The 20,774-nt window shown below is 47.0% G+C and overlaps 1 long non-coding RNA gene across 3 annotated transcripts; it reads right to left on the bottom strand.

The window, feature by feature from the left end:
• Window positions 1-899: 899 nt before the first annotated feature.
• LOC138104103 (uncharacterized) lies at window positions 900-7,139 on the bottom strand. Of its 3 annotated transcripts, XR_011147933.1 has the most exons (4): window positions 6,910-7,035; window positions 6,741-6,826; window positions 6,186-6,332; window positions 900-3,107 (listed from the first exon to the last, which is right to left on the bottom strand). It is a non-coding gene; the product is annotated as an uncharacterized lncRNA (long non-coding RNA). The 3 variants fall into 3 exon arrangements; XR_011147932.1 differs by lacking the exons at window positions 900-3,107; window positions 6,910-7,035 and adding an exon at window positions 7,055-7,139 and having other exon boundaries at window positions 3,311-6,332; XR_011147931.1 differs by lacking the exon at window positions 900-3,107 and having other exon boundaries at window positions 3,311-6,332.
• Window positions 7,140-20,774: the final 13,635 nt, after the last annotated feature.

Raw genomic sequence — 20,774 nt, 5'->3', positions numbered from 1 at the left:
GTAGAAATACAAGGCTTCTTTCCTTTGTGACTTCCTACTTTGTACAAGGAGGGTACATTTGTAGATGTAGGTGCCAGTGACAGAAAATGCAGGGCAAAGTTTACTGGTGGCAGTATCAAAGCTACAAGCAGAAGAGGCAAATTAAGTTAAAGAGGCTTGAATAAAGAGGGAAGTTAGTGGAGAAGTGCCTAAAGTAAGCATTTCTTGTCTGAGTGAAACACTTAAGGCTTAGAAAGTTCACTGCAGCAGTTTGGAAACAATCCTAGAACTTTTTATCTCAAGACACAGAAGACAGTGGGAGAAATCACTGAAAGGTTGTACAGCTGAGTATCAGGGACATAGAGGTGTCACTGTTAGAAGCAGAGGTGAGAAATATAAACACAGATGCAAAATATAAACACGAATTTAATTTGGCAGTGAGCAGGGAATATACAGGGTAGATCTTTGCTAGTAGTTCAAGGTAGAAAATGAAAGGAAGCTGGAATTGTGACAGACAGTTACCTACATTACCAGGTACCTTTGGATTTACTGTGGGGGTGATGAGCCACTGGCAGAGGTTGCCTGGAGAAGTTGTGGATGCCCCATCCCTGGAAGTGTTCAAGGACAGAGGGGATGGAGTTCTGAGTTAACCTGGTTTAGTGGAAGGTGTCCCTGCCCATGGCAGGGGAGTTGAAACTGCATGATCTTTAATGTCCCTTCCAACTCAAACCATTCATGATTCTGTGGTCAAACAATCCAGTGGCTCATATTGAGCCATGAAAAAAAGTGACCAACATATGGGAAAGATATTTACTGGCTGAACAACAGGGTTTTAAATTCTCCCACAAAAATGAAGCAGAATGAAAATAGTGGAGGTAACTAAATATATCAAAAGCTTCTCAAGAACATGAGAAGCTGCATCATCAGCCAAGTGGCTGAGAAAGGAAAGGTAAGCAAAGGAAAGCGGTCAGTATCAAGTCTAAACAGAGCTTTTAAAGGAGGAAAAGTAGCAGATCTTAGCTAGGAAAGCAAGTACAAAAGGCAACATGAACTGACAACAGTAGTTATGTTCGAAATAAAAGATAATGACTGGAAGCATGAAATGCAGATGTAAAAAGGCTGTCACAAAGTCATTTTTGAAGAGTGTATAATATTGGTAATTTAAATTTTCTTATTTTTCTCTGACTCTCACACTTGCATATGTGCTCTGCTCTTCCTGATGCTCAGATTTAAGGCTAAGGTCAGACCAGACTGCCTTCTTAAGGTTTGGTGGGGGTTTTTGCCTTTTTTTTGCTTTTTAATTTTTTTAATATAAATCTAAGAACTTGGTCCCACTCCTGTTTAATTGATATCAAAACTTTCTTGATGGCTTCAGCAGTAAAGCACCAAAACTGAGTTCAGAACAAAGGTTGGTGCAGGTTTACACCATCCTTCCCCTTCACAAAAACTGTATTCCACCTCTACAGAAAACTCTGTGTGTTCCCCTCATGGTCAGATTTGTAGATGGGCCCTACGTGAGGCAAGTCAGATTTTCAATGTCTGTTTTCTGTAGCTTGATTACCTTGAAAATAAGTGAAACAGGTTTTTTTTGGCAGGAAGTTACCCAGGAAAGGGGACACACCTCAGAGAAAAACAAGTATGACTAAAAGAGCTATCAGACTGATTTTATACATCTGTTACTTTCTACAAATTCACAGGATGTTTATGTGGATCTTTCTGATCAACTTCACTCACATTTTCCATCAGTGTTTGCAAGCCAGCATCATTTGGAAGAACGAACCTGTAATGGTCACTGAATTCTGGAAAACATCTCAACAGCAGACAGATTTACCAGTTTGATGGGAATAAATTAATGGCACTGTGGTATTTCTAGAGGGAAACAAACCTATGAAGCAGTGAGCATCCAGGGATACTTCTTCAATTGGCCAGCCTTTACACACCAGACAAAGGGCCATTTTGCTGAACTACAGTGTTTTCCCCTACACTGGTCTAATCCAAGACTAGTTTGGTCTTAAGCTTGTTGCAAACAAACTTTGCTTAAATTTGTTGGTGAACAGCAAGCCCTGGAGAAGCCGGCACTTCTTTGATCAGCAATTAATGCAGGGACATTTGATTTCTGTATCTGACAGATAAAAGTGGCTAAAATAATTTTGGTGAATAATTTTCAATGCTTTGGGGGGCAGAAAAAAAATCTCTGCCAAAACTAGCTTCTTACTGACAAGCTGGAGAGAGTAAAACAACAAAAGGGACAGAGACAAAAAGGTGTTTACTCCGTTGGAGGAGTCACATTGCAAAACTCTAAAGCCACTGTGGTTAGACAGAAACCATACATGTACAGATCTGGAGAATGTCACAATCTGGTGTTGCTAAGACGCCCGAGCTTTTACAAAACCTTGAAACCTTAGCTGTTCCAGTGCAGATTCATAATTAGAATTTCTTTAGAGAAGCAGCTCTGAAGTGGCTTCAATATATACGCCCATACAAAGCAGCAGCTATAAATGCAGATGAGAACTTGAAGCGTTTTCAGGTGTTGTGGCAAAAGGAAGTGGCTCTTTGGAGGCGGGTCTGTAAAGGAAAGCCACGTCTGCGGACTTCGTGCCTCTAAGCAACCTGAAATTTGTCTGCAACTTAAGCACCATGTATTAGCACATAACTTCCTTTTCCCTTTATACTGACTCTTTATTGTTCTGCTCCTGTAACAAATGCCACATCCAAACTGTGAGAGTGTGAAAGGTGGAAAGCCATCTTAAGAGATGTGGAAGGAGTGAAAGCAAGTGATGTTTCCCCTGAGGGGTGGGAGGGGTGTGTGTGTCAGAGAACCGGTAAGTGAAATGTGTCCCGGGTAACCTGTCTCAGAAGCAGCCAGGAGCGGATGTTAGGAGGAGAGTACTCCTTTTCTTACACTACCCAGCGTCTGGCATGGCTGTGGAAAAGGTACGGCTTAATTGGCTCGCTTTCATATGTCAGGGTGCAATTCCATCACTCCCTCTTCATCAGGAAAACTGATTTAAGGTGTTGGCTATTGTTGGCATTTGGTTTTAGTGCTGTGACACAGCTTACCACTGCTCCAGCAGTGATGATGAAGATGTTTAAAAAGTCATATTGTACGCTGGATCACTGAAGAACAGCTAAAAAAAGAAGGTCAAGAAAAAAAGATCAGTTCACTGATCTAGTTTATAGGCCCTCAGAGAGACGCATCAGCACAGCGGAGGGGATTAAACTGAGCCACTGTGACGGGAGTCTTTTAAATTGACTTTGCTGATGGAGAAATTTTAAGAAGGAAATATATGTGCACCCCAAGACTGGGGAGGAGGGGAGGAGCTGTACCTGGCATACTCTAGCATTTAAAACAGTTACTCTATTTTTCACCTCTCCCCAACCCTCCACCCACACAGTTCCACGTGAATAATCTGCTGAACTCCTGCTCTCTCATTGTAGTTCTTTCTTCAACTTTAGTGAAAGAGGAACGTGTTTTTACTTTCTCAATACATTAATGACAAGGTCTGCTGCTGAATAATAAACCATTTACATACAGCATCTCTGGTCATTTGGGATACCATTCAGAGGCACACTTCTCTACCACTGTACTGCAGTAAGTATATTTATCACATGCCAGAGCCCCTTCTTTCAATAAAATGCAAGTGACACCATCCTGTAGAAAGAACCCTACTGGGGAAGCAGGATATCAAACAGCTGTGCTCCAGCTGAAGTCATGGAAGTATCCTCAGAAACACACCTAGATGAAAACTTCTCTCTGAGGAAAAGTCTTGGAGCTTGTGAGTTCCTCCAGTCCCTGAGATGAGATTACAACTCCCTTTGGCCTGGTTACAGACACCATATTCCTGATCTGACATACTGAGAATAATGGCCCAGAGCTCTTTACCTCTAAGAGGTACCTCTGCCATTTAAATGGAACCACAGTGTTAAGCAACAGAAGTTTTTTAGTTCATTATATTCCCTTCCAAACTGTATTTCCTCTAGCCCTGTTCTCTTGATGCTCACTGTGTTCTATTCAGCTTTACATTCAGAAAAAACTGGCATCCAACACCATTATACAAAAGGGACAACACGAATACAAGCTATCCAGCAAAAGAATCTTTGTCCCAAAACTTAGATTTGGAATCTGAGTTTCCTGCCTTGGGCCTACCCAGACTTGTCCAAAATGCCAGCAGAAAAAATCCTGTTACCTGCATTAAAAAAAAACCACAGAAGCTGTTTTGTTTTTTTCTGAAGGAAATGATCATTTTCCTACCATCTGTTACACCTTAGCTCTTTCAGTGATAATTCAGCAAGTACATATGAAGTTTTAGGCTTGTCTGCCCTGGTCTCACAGCTCCCTGGTTCAACAATTGCTAAGGCGCTTTTATTAACATCTCAAATACCTCCTTTTCCTTCTCCCTTTCTCAGAGGGGGTAAGAAATGCTTCAGATTCCTGAGTTCAGAAGGGCTTGGGGGCATTCTTCTTAGCAGAGGATAAGTAGAAAGGAGAATAGCATCCTTCCCCAGCCCCTCTGTCACCCTGCACCTGTCACGCTTATGACAAGCCAGGCTTGGGTGAGGTACTGATAAGGAAAATACAGTTTAAAGAGACTGACAAATCAGTCTAAACACTGTTTAATTCACTCTGATAAGGTAGGGCTGTGGAGAGCTTTCTGCCACCTTTGCTTCTATTTTCCTTCCATAAGTCTCATGCTGGGCCATGTTTTCACAGAACCAAGAATTCAGTAGCAGAGTGACTGTGCTATTACAAAAAAAAAGGGCTTAGTTCAGAGAACACATAAGAGTGATAGCATTTAACTACTTCACAAAATTTATACATTGTTTTAATTGCTTTTCAGCATCAGTCACCTTTAATGGACCTCTAAACAAAAGGCATCTAGCTGAATATTCATTTCCCTCTTCCTCTACCAGGATGAATTTAGTCTCCCTTTTTTTTAACATTCTCCTTACAAAAAACCTTGAAAGCACCCCTACTTTCAGCTTGCTGCCTTTCCTGAGGTTACTGTGTGAAATTCTGCTCCATTAATGGTGCTGCTCAGTCCACTGTTTGATTTTGGGCTCAGCTACAGTAATCAAGGCCAAATATTTGCTCAAATGAAGTGCCCCTGTGGTTCTCATTTCAGGAAGCTGGCTGAGCACGAAGTGAAACTAGCTTGAAATTCTCTAGTATGCCCAAGAGATGTTAAGAGCTAGGGATTTTTCCAGAGCTGTAGAAAGTCATCCAGATTCCCACTGTAACTTTGTTGTGGGAACTGCAGGGGAACTAACTTGTTTGTAGCCTGCCCCCATTAAAGACACCACTTTTGTCTGCCAGAAACCAAAGTCGGTCCAGTCAAAACCAAACTTTGGGATCATTCTGTCAGGCTACAACCAGAAAGAAGACCCAATGTGAAGTTACTCAAGCATTCGTTCTCCCTCTTCTGCAAGGCTGAAGCCCACATTTTTCTGATAAGAGGAGGTTACATCCTTTGTGCTTGCAAGTCAGTGGCAGGTCTTATAAACACACCCACAGATTCTCAGCATAACATATTGCAAGCTCTGTGCATCTGGAGCCAGTGCATGCTTTGCTCAACAACCCCCCTTTCATTTCTGCCAAGATTCCCTCCCACATTTGTGACTTTTTTCCTGCTCCCTTAGGATTCTCCTCAATTCTCCCAGCTTCTCCAGCTTCCTATTGTCAGCATGGACTGTTCTGTACAGCTCTGCCGGTCTGCTCTGCCTTTGGGAATGTGTGGACCAGTGCAGGAAGCTGGGCACAAAGATGGGTGCGTTACCCTTATTCTCAACCCCGTGTTTGGGTCGGGGGGATGGACCAGAAGAGTGAACTGACAGTGCTAGCACAGAAAGCAGAAAATTCACCAGGACTTCCTGAGGCATTAGCTTTGTAGGATGTGAGAAACTGCCAACACAGATACATGAGGTGCCATCACTGTGGGAAGCCTCCTTTCAGATGAGGTGAAGATGAGCTCCATTTAACACAGTCACCCTTCTGTCCCATTTATCAGACCGTCATTTCCTGAGATTACTCTGGAACAAAGAAAGCAACTCACTGGGCAGCTGGAGTGTTTTTATAACACACCAATTCCGGTCAAAAATCAATAACTCACTGAGGAATAGCAGGCTTCTGAGCTGCCCAGGCTAGCACCTGCTCTGCAATATTTCTCAGCTACCAAGAGACAGGAAAGTGTTAGAGGAATCAAACCCACAGGACAGAGGTGCTCAGGGACTTCTGGAGTTCCCTCACGTGAGGTAGCAACTTGTGTTAGGCCAAGATGTAAGGAGTCCTGCAAGGACTGCTGCCTTCTTGCACTGGTCCCAGGGAAGGAAAAAAATCCAGGAGGTGAAAAGGTTTTCTGTGGAAGAGAATATTATTTGAACTTTGAGTTATAAGCCCAAGCATGACACAGATCTAAAGCACAAAATATGGTAGCAGTTCTCTCTTCTACCTAGTGGGGCAAGTCGTTCAACCTGTGATAAATCCTGTCCTCTCCCTCCTTGTCTTTTCTGTTTGTACATAGAGTTAAAGCATCCTTAAGCCACTTACTGCTCCACCACTCTCCTGATTACAGCTGCATCTAACACCGAACTTGAAACACACACCTGTACGTAAGTTTGTGGCTAATTGCGAGACACTGCAGAGGCCTGTAATTCTTTGACTCTTTATTGAGGAATGTACATGTATAAAAGCCTTTTGAATTTTCATAAGCCGCCCCTTAGATGTGGGATAGCAAAATAAAAAAAGATGAAAACAAGATGCTCACCCAATGATTCAGCTTTCCTGTAAAGTTTCTTCTACCAGCCGTCATAACCCTGAAAATAATCACCCTAGCCCTTTTTTTCCTGTGGGCTAAAAACACATCAGCAATGAGGATCATAATTTAAGGGGTTTTTATTTCTACTAGGAATTAATGAAAAAAAGCTTTTCATTACATGGAGAAAAAGAATCACATGTGAAAAAGGAAAGGGTATGTGTATGTTTGGTATCGTCGGGTCCTGGTTTTTGGGGATTTGAAAATTTTTTTCTTTTTTAGTTTAAGGAATGCTAAATCAGGCTTAGCTTTGCTAGGGGACATACCAGCTGTCTCCAAGCTCTTTTTATGATGATCTCTCTTGTACCTTAATTGAGAAAGCAGGGTGTGGAAGTTTCAACAAAGGCTCCCCTTTGTAGTGTGTTAATTAGGCACAGCAGTTAACAAAACCCCTCAGTTATAAACAATTACCTTTCCCCAGGCTTACTTTCATTTTCCTGCTATTGCATTTTTACTAATTTTCCATTAGGTTTCCAGAGTGGACAAGACTAATTTCTAAAATTAGTCTTCTAATTAGCAAAGAAAAGAAAAAAAAAAAACCCATACCAAACCCAAGCAGGAAAATAAGTAAAGCAGGAGGAAAAATACCACTATACCACTATAATTAGAAGCACTTAAAGATGCCTTTTTTTTTTTTTTTTTTTTTTTTTTTGTGCTTCTTCAGGATACAGGAGACCAAGGTCTTTTAAGTTCACCGTAAAGTCCCCTCTAAAACTGAGAATCTAGATTGTGGTCCCCTGGAAGTGACTCTGGGTGTAAATGCCTGGGGATATGAAGGAATGTGATCGGGGTTTGTGTGCGCTAAAATGATTGCTACCCTCACCCCTGCAGGAGGAGGGGGAAGGAGAGGAAAGTGAGAATGGCTGTAATCGCTCCAGACATCTCCTTGCCTGGCGGTGTCCTGACTGGCTGCTCAGCGTGTGCTCAGACTCGGGACACTCAACAGCTGGGACGGGAGCGGCCCCTGCCCTCCTCCCTGATAGCGGTGACCTCACCTCTTGGCACCGAGCTGTCCCAAGGGCAGTGCCAGCCACCCAGGCACTGGGACCCTCCTCCTCCTCCCTCTGCCTCCTGCCAAGGGAAGGAGAAAACCCGGGGGCTCGGGGCTGCCCTTCTGCCTCAAAGGGAGGCAATCCCAATGATGGAAAACTGTACTAGAAGGATGACTGCCTTCTTAACACCAAACATTTTCCACCCTGTGTTAGCATGAAACTTTTCACACTGCTGCTCTCTAATCTTGTTTTCTGTTAAATTTCTGGAGTAAGGTTGAGCAGGGCACATGAACCCATGGTATTGGGAGAAGCACATTATGATTCAGTCTCCAGTCAGCGTCACACTTTTCTTGTTGCCTCTGATAGTGCTGTTTGCCCAACACCTTTACAACACAGAAGGCACCAGATATTCAAAGTTGCCTTTGTGTCCAAGGGGCTGCCCAGAAAGCAGGGGAATAACATTTATGTAGGACTGGGGAAATAGTAGCTCAAGCTACATTCCCAATGGGGGCTGTGTATCCCATCCTGCCAGCAGACCTGGAAAAGACTGTCTAGGGGAAAACTCGTAATTCTTAGTGGCAGCTTCCCAAGCACAGCAGTTCTTATTGGGAACTTGCCTCTCCTCTCTGGAAGAGACTGCAGATAGCCTAGAGAAGATAGGCATTCCAGCCTTTATTGCTGCACATCAAACCACTCTTCCTTTCTCACAGTGTTGCAGTAGCACAGACTGGTTCTGAAGCCAAGATCAGCTCCTGCTCCTTTCCGCAAAGAGCTTTCCAGCTCAAACAGACCGGGAAAACTCAGTGTGAGAGAGTGATCAGAAGTGAAGAAAAGGCTGAGAGTGGCCTCAATAGCTGCAGCAGGTCCCAGGCAGGAAGTATGTACAGGTACTACCCTGACTGACCAGGCAGCCAGGGAACTGAGGACCCCATGGCAGCACAAAGCTACTGCACGTACTATGGAAAATGTTTAAACTGCTCTAGCTGGGGCCCACAGGAAACTTTTGGGAAGTGTGTTCTGGGTCTAAGACAGGAACCAAGAGAGTCAGTGTTTAAAATATGCACTGACAATGAATTGCTTCATTACTTAGAGAAAAAATTGAGAAGGGGGGAAGGAGTAAAACTCATCTACATCAGGAAACAGGTAAATAATTGTCTGACAGATACACCAGGTCTCCTGATTGCTGGTCTATGACTTTGCTGCTGCTCAGCCCACAGTGTCTTACCCGTGATGATCTCCTTCCAGGAGACATCAAGGTCTCCTCTGCATTTAGGTATGGATCTCACATGCTGGAAAAGAAGCAAATAGAAACATGGGGCTGCCTGCTGTTTTTATTAAGTGTCTTATTATACCCTGATCCACTCTTTTTCATTCTCCTCCAACACCTTACCTTGTTCATACACCCAAAATTGAAGAACGAAAGTGACACCCTTCAAACTAAGGAAACTTTTGGCCCGGGAACCACTGAAGAAAGACACACAGATGGGTGGGCCACAGCCCTTCTGCAGCACTTTGTAAAGCAATTGAACAATCCCAGGCAGGAGGCTTTCTGCAAAGGCCAATGCAAGGAGTCGCGTGCAGGGGCAGAGCACCTGGAGAAATTGGACCTCATATCCACGTGCAGAGACATGGGAAACACCGCCTTTCTGGAGCTGGAGTGGGGAGGGGAGCTCTGGAAGCTGCAGGCAGGAAGAGCCTGACTTGGGAAGAGCGAAGCAGGTAACAATCACACAACTATTTATGGCTCTGCTTGTGACAACCGCAGCCTTATAAGGGCAAGAGCGCTCCAGTCGGAGCAGAGCTGCGGAGGTGGAGCCTCCAGGGGCACTCCTGATGTTTGCTCCCAGGCTGTCTGCCTGCCCGAGCCGCTGACCTCCTTCCCGGGAAAAACCCTGGGAACCCTTGCTGAATCCAGCTGTTCAAATTTCAAACTACAAAACGCCTCGGCTCCCCTCCCCTTCTCCCCATACCTCCTACTAGCTGGAGCTGTGGTGAAGCAGAGACGTCTGCTTTTGTAGTGTTGTGGGTATCAGGGAGCTCTGGGTTGGAGACTCCCCCCACAGCTGACGTGGGAAACGTATTCCCATCTGGTTGTGACAGTACTGAGAACTGGAAGAAAAAAGAAAGCAAGAAAAAACAAACACACACACACACACACACACACACACCCCCGTTGCTTGTCGGACACTAACGAGTGTGTGAAAGGCTGCAGCTGGAAAATTTGGTGCACAAACTCAGTTGCAGATCCTTTTGCCTGTGGATGTGCTTCATAGCCCCCCCAGCAACTGGCTGAGTTTCCAGTATGTGTGTTGGGTTCTTACACATTTCAGCTCTGTCCAGTCCACCCAGCTGAACTATGCTGGAAACAGTTTGCAAATAAAACTGAACATAAACATTCAAAAAATGTCACTGTCATCAGATAAGGTTGCTATGCACATGAAATTCCTGACACGAGTTCATTAAACCAAGGACATGAAAAGTTAAGCCACATGCATACGTTGCCTGGGATGGGGAGGAGGGCATGGTGAGTGGGGATTCAGTCTGTAACTTAATTTTTTTAGCCTTCTACCAGCCCATAGCCATCACTCTGGTGTGACTCAATTTCTCCCAACAGGAGGGGAAAAAGAAAAGAACATAAAAAAATGGTAGAGCACCCACCTCCCCCTGTGAATACTGGCATGATTTGGGAAGGAGCAGGAGGCAAGGGAGCCACTTGGGAGCTGTGGAAGGCTGATTTTCCAGAAGGCAAAGCACACATCGACAAAGCCAGGCCTCAGCAGTCTTTACCAAAACCAGTCATATTTAGCACTGCAGGAGGCAATTATCTCTGTGTTATGAGAGGAAACAGGCACTAAGAGCTTCCTCTATGATACACTTCTCGTAGTTGTGGCTGTGTTTGACTTGCAGAAATGCCTGTGCTAGATGCTCCTACGTGGACTTGCCAGTTCTCAGACACCAAGTTTGCAGAAGTGCATGAGCTGCCAGATGCAGTGACCTTCCCTACCACCTCCTGAGTTGTTCTAGATCTCACGCCACGTATTTTAAGAGAGGGGCAGGAGCTGTGAGAGTAGTCTACAGGTGGGAGTGATTTCAGGAGATGCCCTCTCCTAAGCCTACCACACAGCCACGCCTTACCTGCTTTCTCTTTCTCAAGGAAGAGAAGCTGTGCACACTTTGCCCTGGGATAAGCAACACAGGTTAGATTAACCTACCAAGGTGGAACATTATGTTCTCCTCAACGTCTCAGGGGTCAAGGTTGGGGTTTGATGACTGTGTGAAGCCAACCCAAGTGTTGTTCCCCTCCCTCCTCTGATCTTCACACTCCCACTGCCAGTCTCAGATGACAGCCAGCTGATTCAGCTGGAAACAACCCTGAATCAAAAGAAAGACAGATGTTTCCAGTTTGATAATTTCCTTGGTCCATTTGACTATGTGCCTGCTACAGAGGTGCTGAAAATGCATGGTCATTAGCAGCCAGACCCACAAGCCACTCACAAACTATGAGGGAATTGAAGTTCAGTAGAGGCCAGAAAGCCTCCCTTCCAGGGATATTTTGAATGAATTGAGTTCAGTTGTGTGGCTGGTCACAGGTGTTCTTATAGCACCCCACATGCAAGTGGTTGCAGTCAGTATCTGAATTAAGGAATGACTACTATCAAATATTTAGCATTACCAAAATCACAGCATCATTTAGCATAAGAGGTAATTTTGGAGGTCTCCAGGTCAACCATCTGCTTGGAGCAGGACCAGCCTTAAGGTTAGATCAGGGTGCTTAGGACCATATCCAACTGAGTTTTAAAAGTCTCTGAGGATGGCAAATCCACCATCTTTTCCCTCTTGTATTTTCACTGAGTACATCTGGCAATGTGGCTTTACCTTCCACATAACCCCCATTTGGGTAGTAGAAGTCAGTGGTTGGATAGACCCCCTCATGAGCTTTCTTGTCCCTTTGCAAACCAACCCAGCTACCTCAGACCCTGCCCTTGTGTCAGACGGTCCAGTTCCCTTGGGCAGCTTCACACTTCTGCCCTAGAGTTGCTCCAGATTGTCAGTGTCCCTCTTGCAAATGGGAAGGACTGTCCTGGAGCAGCCTGAGGAAGGAGAGCAGGTGTCTCTGCCTGCTTGTAGAAGCTGGAGCCTTTGTGAGTGTGTGTGCTGGGGTGTGCATGCACAGTACCAGTGTTTGTCTGTGCATGTACACAGTGTCACAGGGCAGCTATGCATCCGCCTCTCGGGTAAATATTGACTCAAAAGTTTAGGTCATAAAAATGGGTGCAAATTCACTCAAGGCCCTGGAGCTGTGGTGGTTTTTGTAAGCAGAGCTCTCCTGCAGGTGTGCTCTGTGAATGCCATCCATGCTGAGTCCCAGGGATGTCTGTACACAGTCCTCCTGCAGCAACTCTGCGCCTTAGCAGGCACAGATCCTCCTTCCCATTATTGTTGGAGAAGATATTTACAGTCAGGTTTAAATCTGGTCAGGTAGCTTCTTGATTACTCACTTCTCAGCTATTACTCTGCTTCAGTAACCCTGAAGCTCAGGGAGACAGGGTGTACCAAGCAGTAGCCAGGTCTGGAAGACAGCAGAAATAATTTTCTGCTCTGGTGATGTTGCCAGAGGGCAACACATCACTACTGTGATGTCATGAGCATGAGGCACAACCTTTAGAGCATAAAAAAGAACACCCATTACTCAGGGGGCCAACAGGTGTTTTCAAAGGAGGCAAGTGAAAAAGGACACCTCAAAACTTTTACCTGCTTGCTGTCTTGGGGATATGGTAGGCAAAATGTCGTGTAACTGCAAATCAGCTGTGCCTTTTGAAACATTGGGATTGTGGCTTAATGAGCAATCCCTCTGGTGTCTTCATAAGTCTTATTACTGTGCTGTTGGTGGACTGGGCAGGGAAGAGCCAAGGCTGGACCAGTGACTGCTCCAAGCTACACAGGCAGCAGCAGCAGCAGAAAGCCCCGGGGTGCTGGTCCTCAACTGGCCACATCCACTCCTCATTTTACTGCAACTATATCAAACCTCTGTCATAAGGAGCTTTGATGCTGCAGCCCAGGGTGTTTGGATGCCTGTCACAGAAGGACAAGGGGTGTTGGGTAAAGACCTCCTTTGTGATAAGCTCTAGGCTGGAGCTGTAGTCTTACAAAGAAGAGGAAGCGAATGGAGATGTAAATCTGGGTTAACATAGGGTGAGGTGCTCAAAGGTCTGACCCAGATCAGAGTCAGGCAAAGTTTGTTCCCCAGCTATTGAAAATTATTACAGAAATGCAGTAAACCAAGGTTTTACTACAAGTCAAGGGCAAGAATCACCAGCTCTTTATGTCACCCAGCTCTCTTTATTCTGAAACAATTTACGGACTGCTTAGGTGGCATGAGGAAAATATATTCAGGTCAGGTTTGAAAGGCAGAATTTGTTCCAGGGATCAACATCTCCTTTTGAGACACCTTTGTAAATCCCAAAGGCAAAGCAGCGAGGTGAAATACAAACTCAGTTGATCTTCCCTATTAGCTCCACATCTGGATCTTCAGGACCCAGCTGGAATCCCCAGGGTTGTGTTGGGACAAGAAGCTGTGTCTGCACCAACACCCCTGCTGGATGTAGGTTCAAGGGCCCACAATATGTGCACAGCCACCATGAGCCATGGGACCTTGTTCTCTGCCCAGGGCAGGGTGGCCAGTCCCACCCAGCTCGGCAGCCTGGAGAACCTCACCAGGCTTATCTGGTTGTGTGCCCTCCTCCCTCCCCAGACATACCCCCTCAAGGCCAGGTTTTCCTGCTTCACCCCAAAGGCTTATTTTTCTTATTTTAAAACAAACAGAGTTGTGTCTGTTTTGATTTCTAGAAGAAGGTTAGAGGGAGGTCAGAGCTGACATCTGGGCTGGAGATAACATTCCCGTCTAATTAGCAAGCCCTGGATAATGAGGGCCTTCCTGTCCCATCCCCCTGCCCTGATGTGAGAAAGGACAGCCAGCGCAGGCTGGTGCCCAAATGGGGCAAGAGAACACCCTCTAGGGCAGCATTTCATCTTCTAGTGTCCCCAGCCCAAGTTCTGGGCTGCTGATAGGTGCCCATGGGCGACGGCTGGAGGCTGCTCCTCCTTCATCTTTATGAGGACACCGTATGCAGGCACTCAGCCTCTGCAGACTCTTTCCAAGGCATTGGCCATGGCTTCCCAAAGTGCCAGCCGTGCTGCCATTCACCCTCTCTGCAAAGCAGGGGTTATGGATTTAGACACCCTGGGTGCTACCAGTGCTGCTGTGTGTGTGGCAAGAGAAGACACCGGAAGACACGACATTGGTGGGAGACAGATGAGATGAGGACAGTGAGGTTCCTGAAGCTGGGCTATCTGCTGCCCTCCCCTCAGCCGAGGGAGGTGTACATTGGCAGTTCCGTCCCTGCTCTCGGGAACTGGGTCATTTATCGGGGCAGTGCAGCCCGCCGGGCTGACACGATGCAGCTGTTTGTGCACAGCAGTCCCGCGAAGAGGAAGCAGCCACAGCCGGAGCCAGCTTTGGCTGGGATGCTGGGCTGGGGGGCAAAGGGCAGAAGTGCTGGGGAGACCCAGTCTGTGAGGCTCCTGCAATCTGTAGACATAGCCCCTGCAGCAGGACACGGAGATGATGGAATAAGGCCTGACTCAGACGGGACAGAGGCTCTCCGGCTGAATCACCCGAGCGCTGTGCCTTCCCTGCAGCTCCCCCACTGTGGGCTGACGGCGCTTGCAAAACCCTGGGAGATTACAGGCGCAGGCAAGCGTGGCAGGGGCTGAACTGCAGCCAGGCACTCTCCAGGTGAGATTACAACAGCGGGCGCATCCGCTCCATGGAAAACCCCGGCTGACACTCCTTAGCAGAGCCAGTGACACACCAGCCTCCTTGCCTCGTCAGCTCCATGGCAGAGGGATTTGCTGCCAGCAGCCTCAGATTCCACCCTCAACGGAAATGCCACAGTCTGTTGATTCCTTGGAGGGGACGTGATCATCATTCCTGGCCTCAGTATAAAACTCCAGGGAGGGAAGGAAGAGGAGGCAGGGAAACAGGGATGTAACACTGGCAGAACTTAGCCATCATGACCCCAGCTGCAAGCTGGAGAAACGAGGCTGGGAACTGTGCCCTTGGGTCAGTCATGTGCTGCTGGCCACCAGGGGCTGGACACAATGTCACACGGAGGCACAGCATTGTGGGGGAGCAGCAGAACAGGGAGATGACAGCAGCCTAAGAAGTTTGCTTGCAGACATGGCCACATGCTGCCAGTTTCTGTGCAGCGGGCTCCAGTGAGACCGGCAGTGATGGGTCCCATGCGTTCCTGCATCCTTTCATCTCAAGGATGCTGGTAGCTTCTGCCTTCGTGTGCAATGCCAGATTAAAAAAGCCCCAAACATGCTTCCTCCTGAGAGTTGCCAAAAAACTGAGAACTTGATCCCAAGGCCAGGGAAAGGGGAACGAGAACTAAACAGGGCCCAGACAGGTACAAGGGGGTTGGAGTGCTGGGTAACCACACTCCAAGTTTAAAACTTTTTTTTAAACTCCAAGTTTAGCATGAGAAATGCAGTGGTAGGTGTGACAGCAGCAACCTTTAATCTTGCCTGAGCTCTATGAAAAGTTTACATGCTCCTGCCAGGATTTTAGGATGAAGCCCATGGGAGCTGGCCTGGCTGGGAAGGGGAAGTTGGATCTCCTCAGGTAGTGAGCTAAGCTGATATATCTAGGCTGAAGGATCAGCCCCTTGAGAGCAGACCTGGCAAGCAAGAAGGAAGAATGTGGGGGTTTTGTCTTGTAGCTTCCTGCCAAAACCTGGCACAGCTATAAACACGAGTGCAGAACAATAATGTCTCCTGTCCCAGCAGCTGCTAAAGCTGTCACCTGGGAAGCTTCCTGCAATCAGCCAGTAGCAGGACAAAAAGGAGCTCCCACATGCTTTCCTGCAATTTGTCGTATGTCTGATCTGTGTTCTGCTCAGTCCCTGTCATCCTCCCTTCCCCCAGAGCCATCTCATGCTCCAACAGGAGGATGTGATTATGAAGACCAACCTCTGGTGAGGAGCAGGCTCATTGTTCTGCCTTGCTTCTCCAAGCAGCAAGGAGCGCTTCTCTTTATGACTTCTGAGTCACCCTATAACCTCTCCACAGAAAGTATTTCCCTTGGGCTGGTTCTGCAGGCACTGGGTAGACTTCCCTGGTGCCTCAGAGATCCACAGCCCTCTGCAGATCCTCTCTGCCTGCCACGTGTTGATGCTCCAGGGCTTACGGTGACCAGAGTTGGCAGGACACTGCCACTGGCTTCTTTTTCAGACCACTGCACCTTTCCAAGGCGTTAATCTCTGGGTCTGAACAGTGCCATGCTGGATCTCTCCTCACGGGTAAGTATTTTTAGAAAGTTTGAGCTCAGAGTATGCAGTCACTTCTGAGCTATGCCAGGATGAAAAGAAAACAACCACTTCTGCCTGAACAATACCAGCACAGAACAAAAAGCCACTGTAAATGGGGTTTTTCGGCATCACTCAAAACTAGCCAAGCTTTGAAAGATGAAACTCACAGTCAAAAAAAGAAGAAAGAAAAAGGTTCCTAGTGAACAAGTGAACAGAAAGGGCTTTGACAGTTTACTTAAAAAGCCAGATTAAAGCAAAATGATGTTATATAAATACCAGCGGGCATGCTGGAGCTTGCACTGCTCCATCTCCATCCCAGCCACTGCGACAGCCAGACCCAGGGCTGGGTTTGTTACCTGCTGCTGCCAGTGCCATGGCCCTGCGGGTAAAGCCACCTGCGAGGAAAGGAGCCGTGCAGTCCCTGTGCCCGCGGCTACGGGCCCTGCAGGAAGTGTTATTGCCTCATGATGGAGCAAGACAGCAACCCCAGGGGATGCATCTCCTCTCCTTCCTGAGGCCATGACGCTCTGTGTGCAGAGCCCGCCGGGTCAAACACCCCCTCACTGACAGCTCTGTGGGACTGGCATGGAGGAGCTGCAGCCACACGGGTGACCAGAGGTCACCATCTCTGGAAAACACCGAAATCTCTTGTGCATGTTGTACCCCCTGGATGACTTGAAGTCAGTATTTCTGAGGACTCTCACCGCAAAAATTTCCTGTTTTTCAGGAAATTGCTCAACCATTTGTCCACTCTCAAGAGAGATGGAGCCAGGGTGCCTTTAACAGCAGAGCAAAGAGAAGCATGCAGTAGCTGAGAAGTGTACAGGGAGCTCAGCCTTGCCTTGGGTGGGAGAGCCAGCAGGCTGGCCCCTGTCCTTTTCTGTCAACAGCTACAGCTGCTGGGGACATCTGTGAGTCACAGAAACTCCTGGCACTCTTCACAACAGAGAACAAGAGCGTGTGAGTAGATAAACACATATATATATGTATACACCTACAGGGACATTACCTCACAGAAGCATGCAGGCCATGGAGAAAACCCATCCGTTTCAGTGCATTTTTATTGTGACTATTTGGATCACGAGGGCCTAGGAGTCAATGAGAGGTGGGAAGTTGGGTGCTGCCCTGTTGCCTGCAGCTCCCAACTGTCCTCCTCCCTCAGGACATGAGCAGTTCCAGCGTCCCCCTCTGGCCTCTCCCTGTAGGATGTTTCCCTGTCTCACTGCCCACCAGGGACCCCTTGCCACCAGGAAGGCAGTCAGAGTTTCTCCTCACTCCATTCCCATTGGGATGTGGGCTGACACATTTTTAATCTCTCCCTGTAGCCCTCTTGTTTTCACCCATTTGGCTCCTCTGGTATAAGAAATTCAGGGTTTCCCCTGCTGCTCCTGCCTCCATCCTTCCCCGGCTGGTAGAATGCACAGAGAGAAAAAGCAACCAGGCATGGCTCAGCACAGCAGCCCCCTCCAAACCGCACCCAGCCTGTGGCTACCACTCTCCTGAGAGCTGCAGTCTTTGGTTTTTGCCTGAAAAAGGTTTTAAGGGGAAAAGTGTTGCTGAAGATACACAGCTGCAGAGGCAGAGAAACCACAAAGCTCACAAGGGCACCCCACATCCTTGAAAAGAGCAGCAGAACACCACCCCTGTGTGGTGATGGACAGTGTCCTGGTTTAGACTGGGACAGAGTTAATTTTCTTCCTAGTAGGCAGTGCAGTGCTGTGTGTTGGATTTAGTATGAGAATAATGCTGGTAACATACCAATGCTCTACTTTCTAAGCAGTGCTTACTTTAAATCAATGACTTTTCAGTTCCCTATGCTCTGCCAGTGAGGAGCTACACAAGAAGCTAGGAAGGAGCATGGCCAGTAGAGCTGATCCAAACTGGCCAAAGGGATATTCCATGTCATAGGACATCAAGCCCATGTATATAACTGGTGAAGTTACCTGGAAGGAGCTAATCACTGCTCAGGGACAAGCTGGGCATCAATCAGCCAAGTGCTGAGCAATTATATTGTGCATCACTTGTTTGTCTTGTATTTTCTCTCACTTTTTGTAGTTTCCCTTTTCATTACGAGTATTATTATGTTATTCTTGTATTTTGCTTTTTTTAAATTATTAAACTCTTCTTAACTCAACCCATGGTTTTGCCGTTTTTTTCCCTGATTCTCTTCCCCATCCCACCAGTAGAGGTGTGAGTGAGCAGCTGCCTGGTACTTAGTTGTCGACTGGGGTTAAACCACAGCTTGAGCCAGGGTGTGTTGCAGGGGCAGGTGAGGAGGCCAAGAGACTGTGTAACAGGGGATCTAGCCTGGTTTTGGTCTGGAAGTCAAGCCTCTGGTAGTTTTATCTAATCTTTTTATTGACTAGACTATTGCAGCTGCTGTTACTCTTTAACTTGCAGGAAACTCACAGCAAGCACTTGCCACCATTTAGCAGTAGTTTTGAGCTACACTGAGCTTAACATTGCTGCTAACAGCCTTGCAGGGCTGGAGAATTTAATTGCTGATTTTGTCTGAATCCTATAATTACTTGGATGAGAAAACAAGGTGTGAGAGGGGAAGCTCAAAGTGATTAACAAACTGTTTGGGCCAACAGCCTGGCTGGGCTGTTGAAAAGGCAGCATCAGTGGGGGCCATTTCCCTGTTGACATGGAGCTGGTCTTTGTTTTGTTCTTTGCACAGGAGGAATCGTATTTGTTGATAAAGCAAAGGATTTACTGGCCAGGCTGCCAAGGTCAGACCTCACTGGAACCAAACTGGCCCAAACTATTCCCTTCAGAAGACCACATATACACAGCCCACTGTGTGCTGCAAGCCAAGCAACCTGAATTTTCCATCCTCTACCAGCCCTTGAAGCTGGTCCTGGCATAGCACCTCTAGTAGAGAAGACAGCAAAGCTCTCCCTCCCTCCTTGCAGATATTTACTATGAGCCAGAGCAGCTGGAGATTGAACTCAGAGTTCAGCAGGCAGGCACAAACATCTTGGGGAAAGGAGCAGCTGTGTTAGGGCTTGATGCAAGTGTAAAGCCAACAGAAACAAATGGAAAACCTTTGCTTGCCCGGAATCAGGTGCCTTGGACAAGACTGTGAGGACAGAGGCACTGTGCCTGACCCTTGGGAGAACCTTGGCGTTGGGTTCAAAACAGGCATGGGGAAGAAAAGTGGGCTTAGCTGAGCTCTGCTCCCCTTGGGAAGGCACTGACTGTCATGTCCTCTTAAAATAGAAACAGGCTTGGGCAGGAGAGCAAATGCTTGACAGATCAGAGGAGGATTCGATGCGCTTAACTCCAAAAGGGAAAACAAACTGCATCCTCACTGGAGAGAGGAAACATTTTCTCAGCTGACATGGGAAAAACAGCTACTGCTGAGGAATTACCCATTGCTTCAGCTCCCTTCAATCAGGAAAGACCAACATCCCATTCAGGTGGCACGAAAATTGCTGTGCAACCCCTCTTTAGCCACTACATAAATACACTGCTGGCACTGCTTCCTGCTTGCACCTCCTGTTACTAACACTGCTGTGGGAATCCCTGAAGCCTTCCCCAGCAGCTGGCAAACACGGATCTGAATTAAAAACCAGGTACAGAAAATATCCTTTTGCTCTGAGTTCTGTCCTGTCCTTTGGTGAAAACCTCGCCAAGTGCTTGGGGAATCTCAAGATGTCCCCAAAGCCCTCCTCCTCCCATCCACCTGTTACACTGTTCTGACGCATTCCCACAGGGCACCACCTACATGGGTCTTCAGCATTTATCTCAAAGAAAACAGTTGTGGCTTTCACATAATGCACCCTAAAGTATGCTGGCACTTTAACAGCTAAGTGACACTTTAGCTCTGTTTTTCCTTAGAAGGAAGCTATAAAATAACTATTTTATACTGCCTGTAATTACACAATGCAAAGGCCCCGTGTTTTTTCCTGTTCTGTAGGATGGTAAGGCAAGAAAGTTGACTATTGTCGGGTATGTGACGCTGTTCCCCTACTTTTCCTGCTCATGCAGGAAAATGGAGAGTCTTTACTAGAAGTGTTTACTGGGCAGGAACACTGAAACTGCAGGGGAAATTGCCCAGCCTGAAACCCGAGGAGGTCAGAAGCAGCACAGCCTCTGTGGTCTCTGGAGTAAAATGAAATGCCAGTTTTTACTGATCGCAACTGACCAACAGCTCTTTACCAGATTACATCCAAGTGACATCACCTCTAGCAGCGTGCCAGCGGTGAGGTCAGCCCAGCCCCAATGGGAGGCACCCACCTCAGGGGACCAGTACCACCTTGTGCTGCAGCCCAGGCCCCAGGGTGACAGAAGCACATGGGAGCAGTGATGCCAGCAGCACTGCAGTTGCAGCAGGACTCGGATCACCACTCCCCTGGCTCCTTCAAAGGTCATAAATTGTTACTGCAGAAGTGCAGAAAAAAAATTACCTCGCTGCTCACATGCCAGGGAGGTGAAATGGAGCAAAGCCAAAGCAGATTTAAGAGTGACTGAAGGAAACAGAAGCTGTGGTGAAAAAAAAAGCAGCTTGTACATAGTTATTAAGCACTTACAATGTTCTCATGCAGCTTAGATAAGCAAGCTGGAATTAAACAGTACAGTAGTCATCAGTGCTGGTGCTGTATTCTGCCTGCAAGCAC

Source organism: Aphelocoma coerulescens, chromosome 1A, assembly GCF_041296385.1.
Source record: "Aphelocoma coerulescens isolate FSJ_1873_10779 chromosome 1A, UR_Acoe_1.0, whole genome shotgun sequence".
In the NCBI taxonomy this organism is placed as follows: domain Eukaryota; kingdom Metazoa; phylum Chordata; class Aves; order Passeriformes; family Corvidae; genus Aphelocoma; species Aphelocoma coerulescens.
This window is presented reverse-complemented; position numbering and strand designations above follow the sequence as displayed.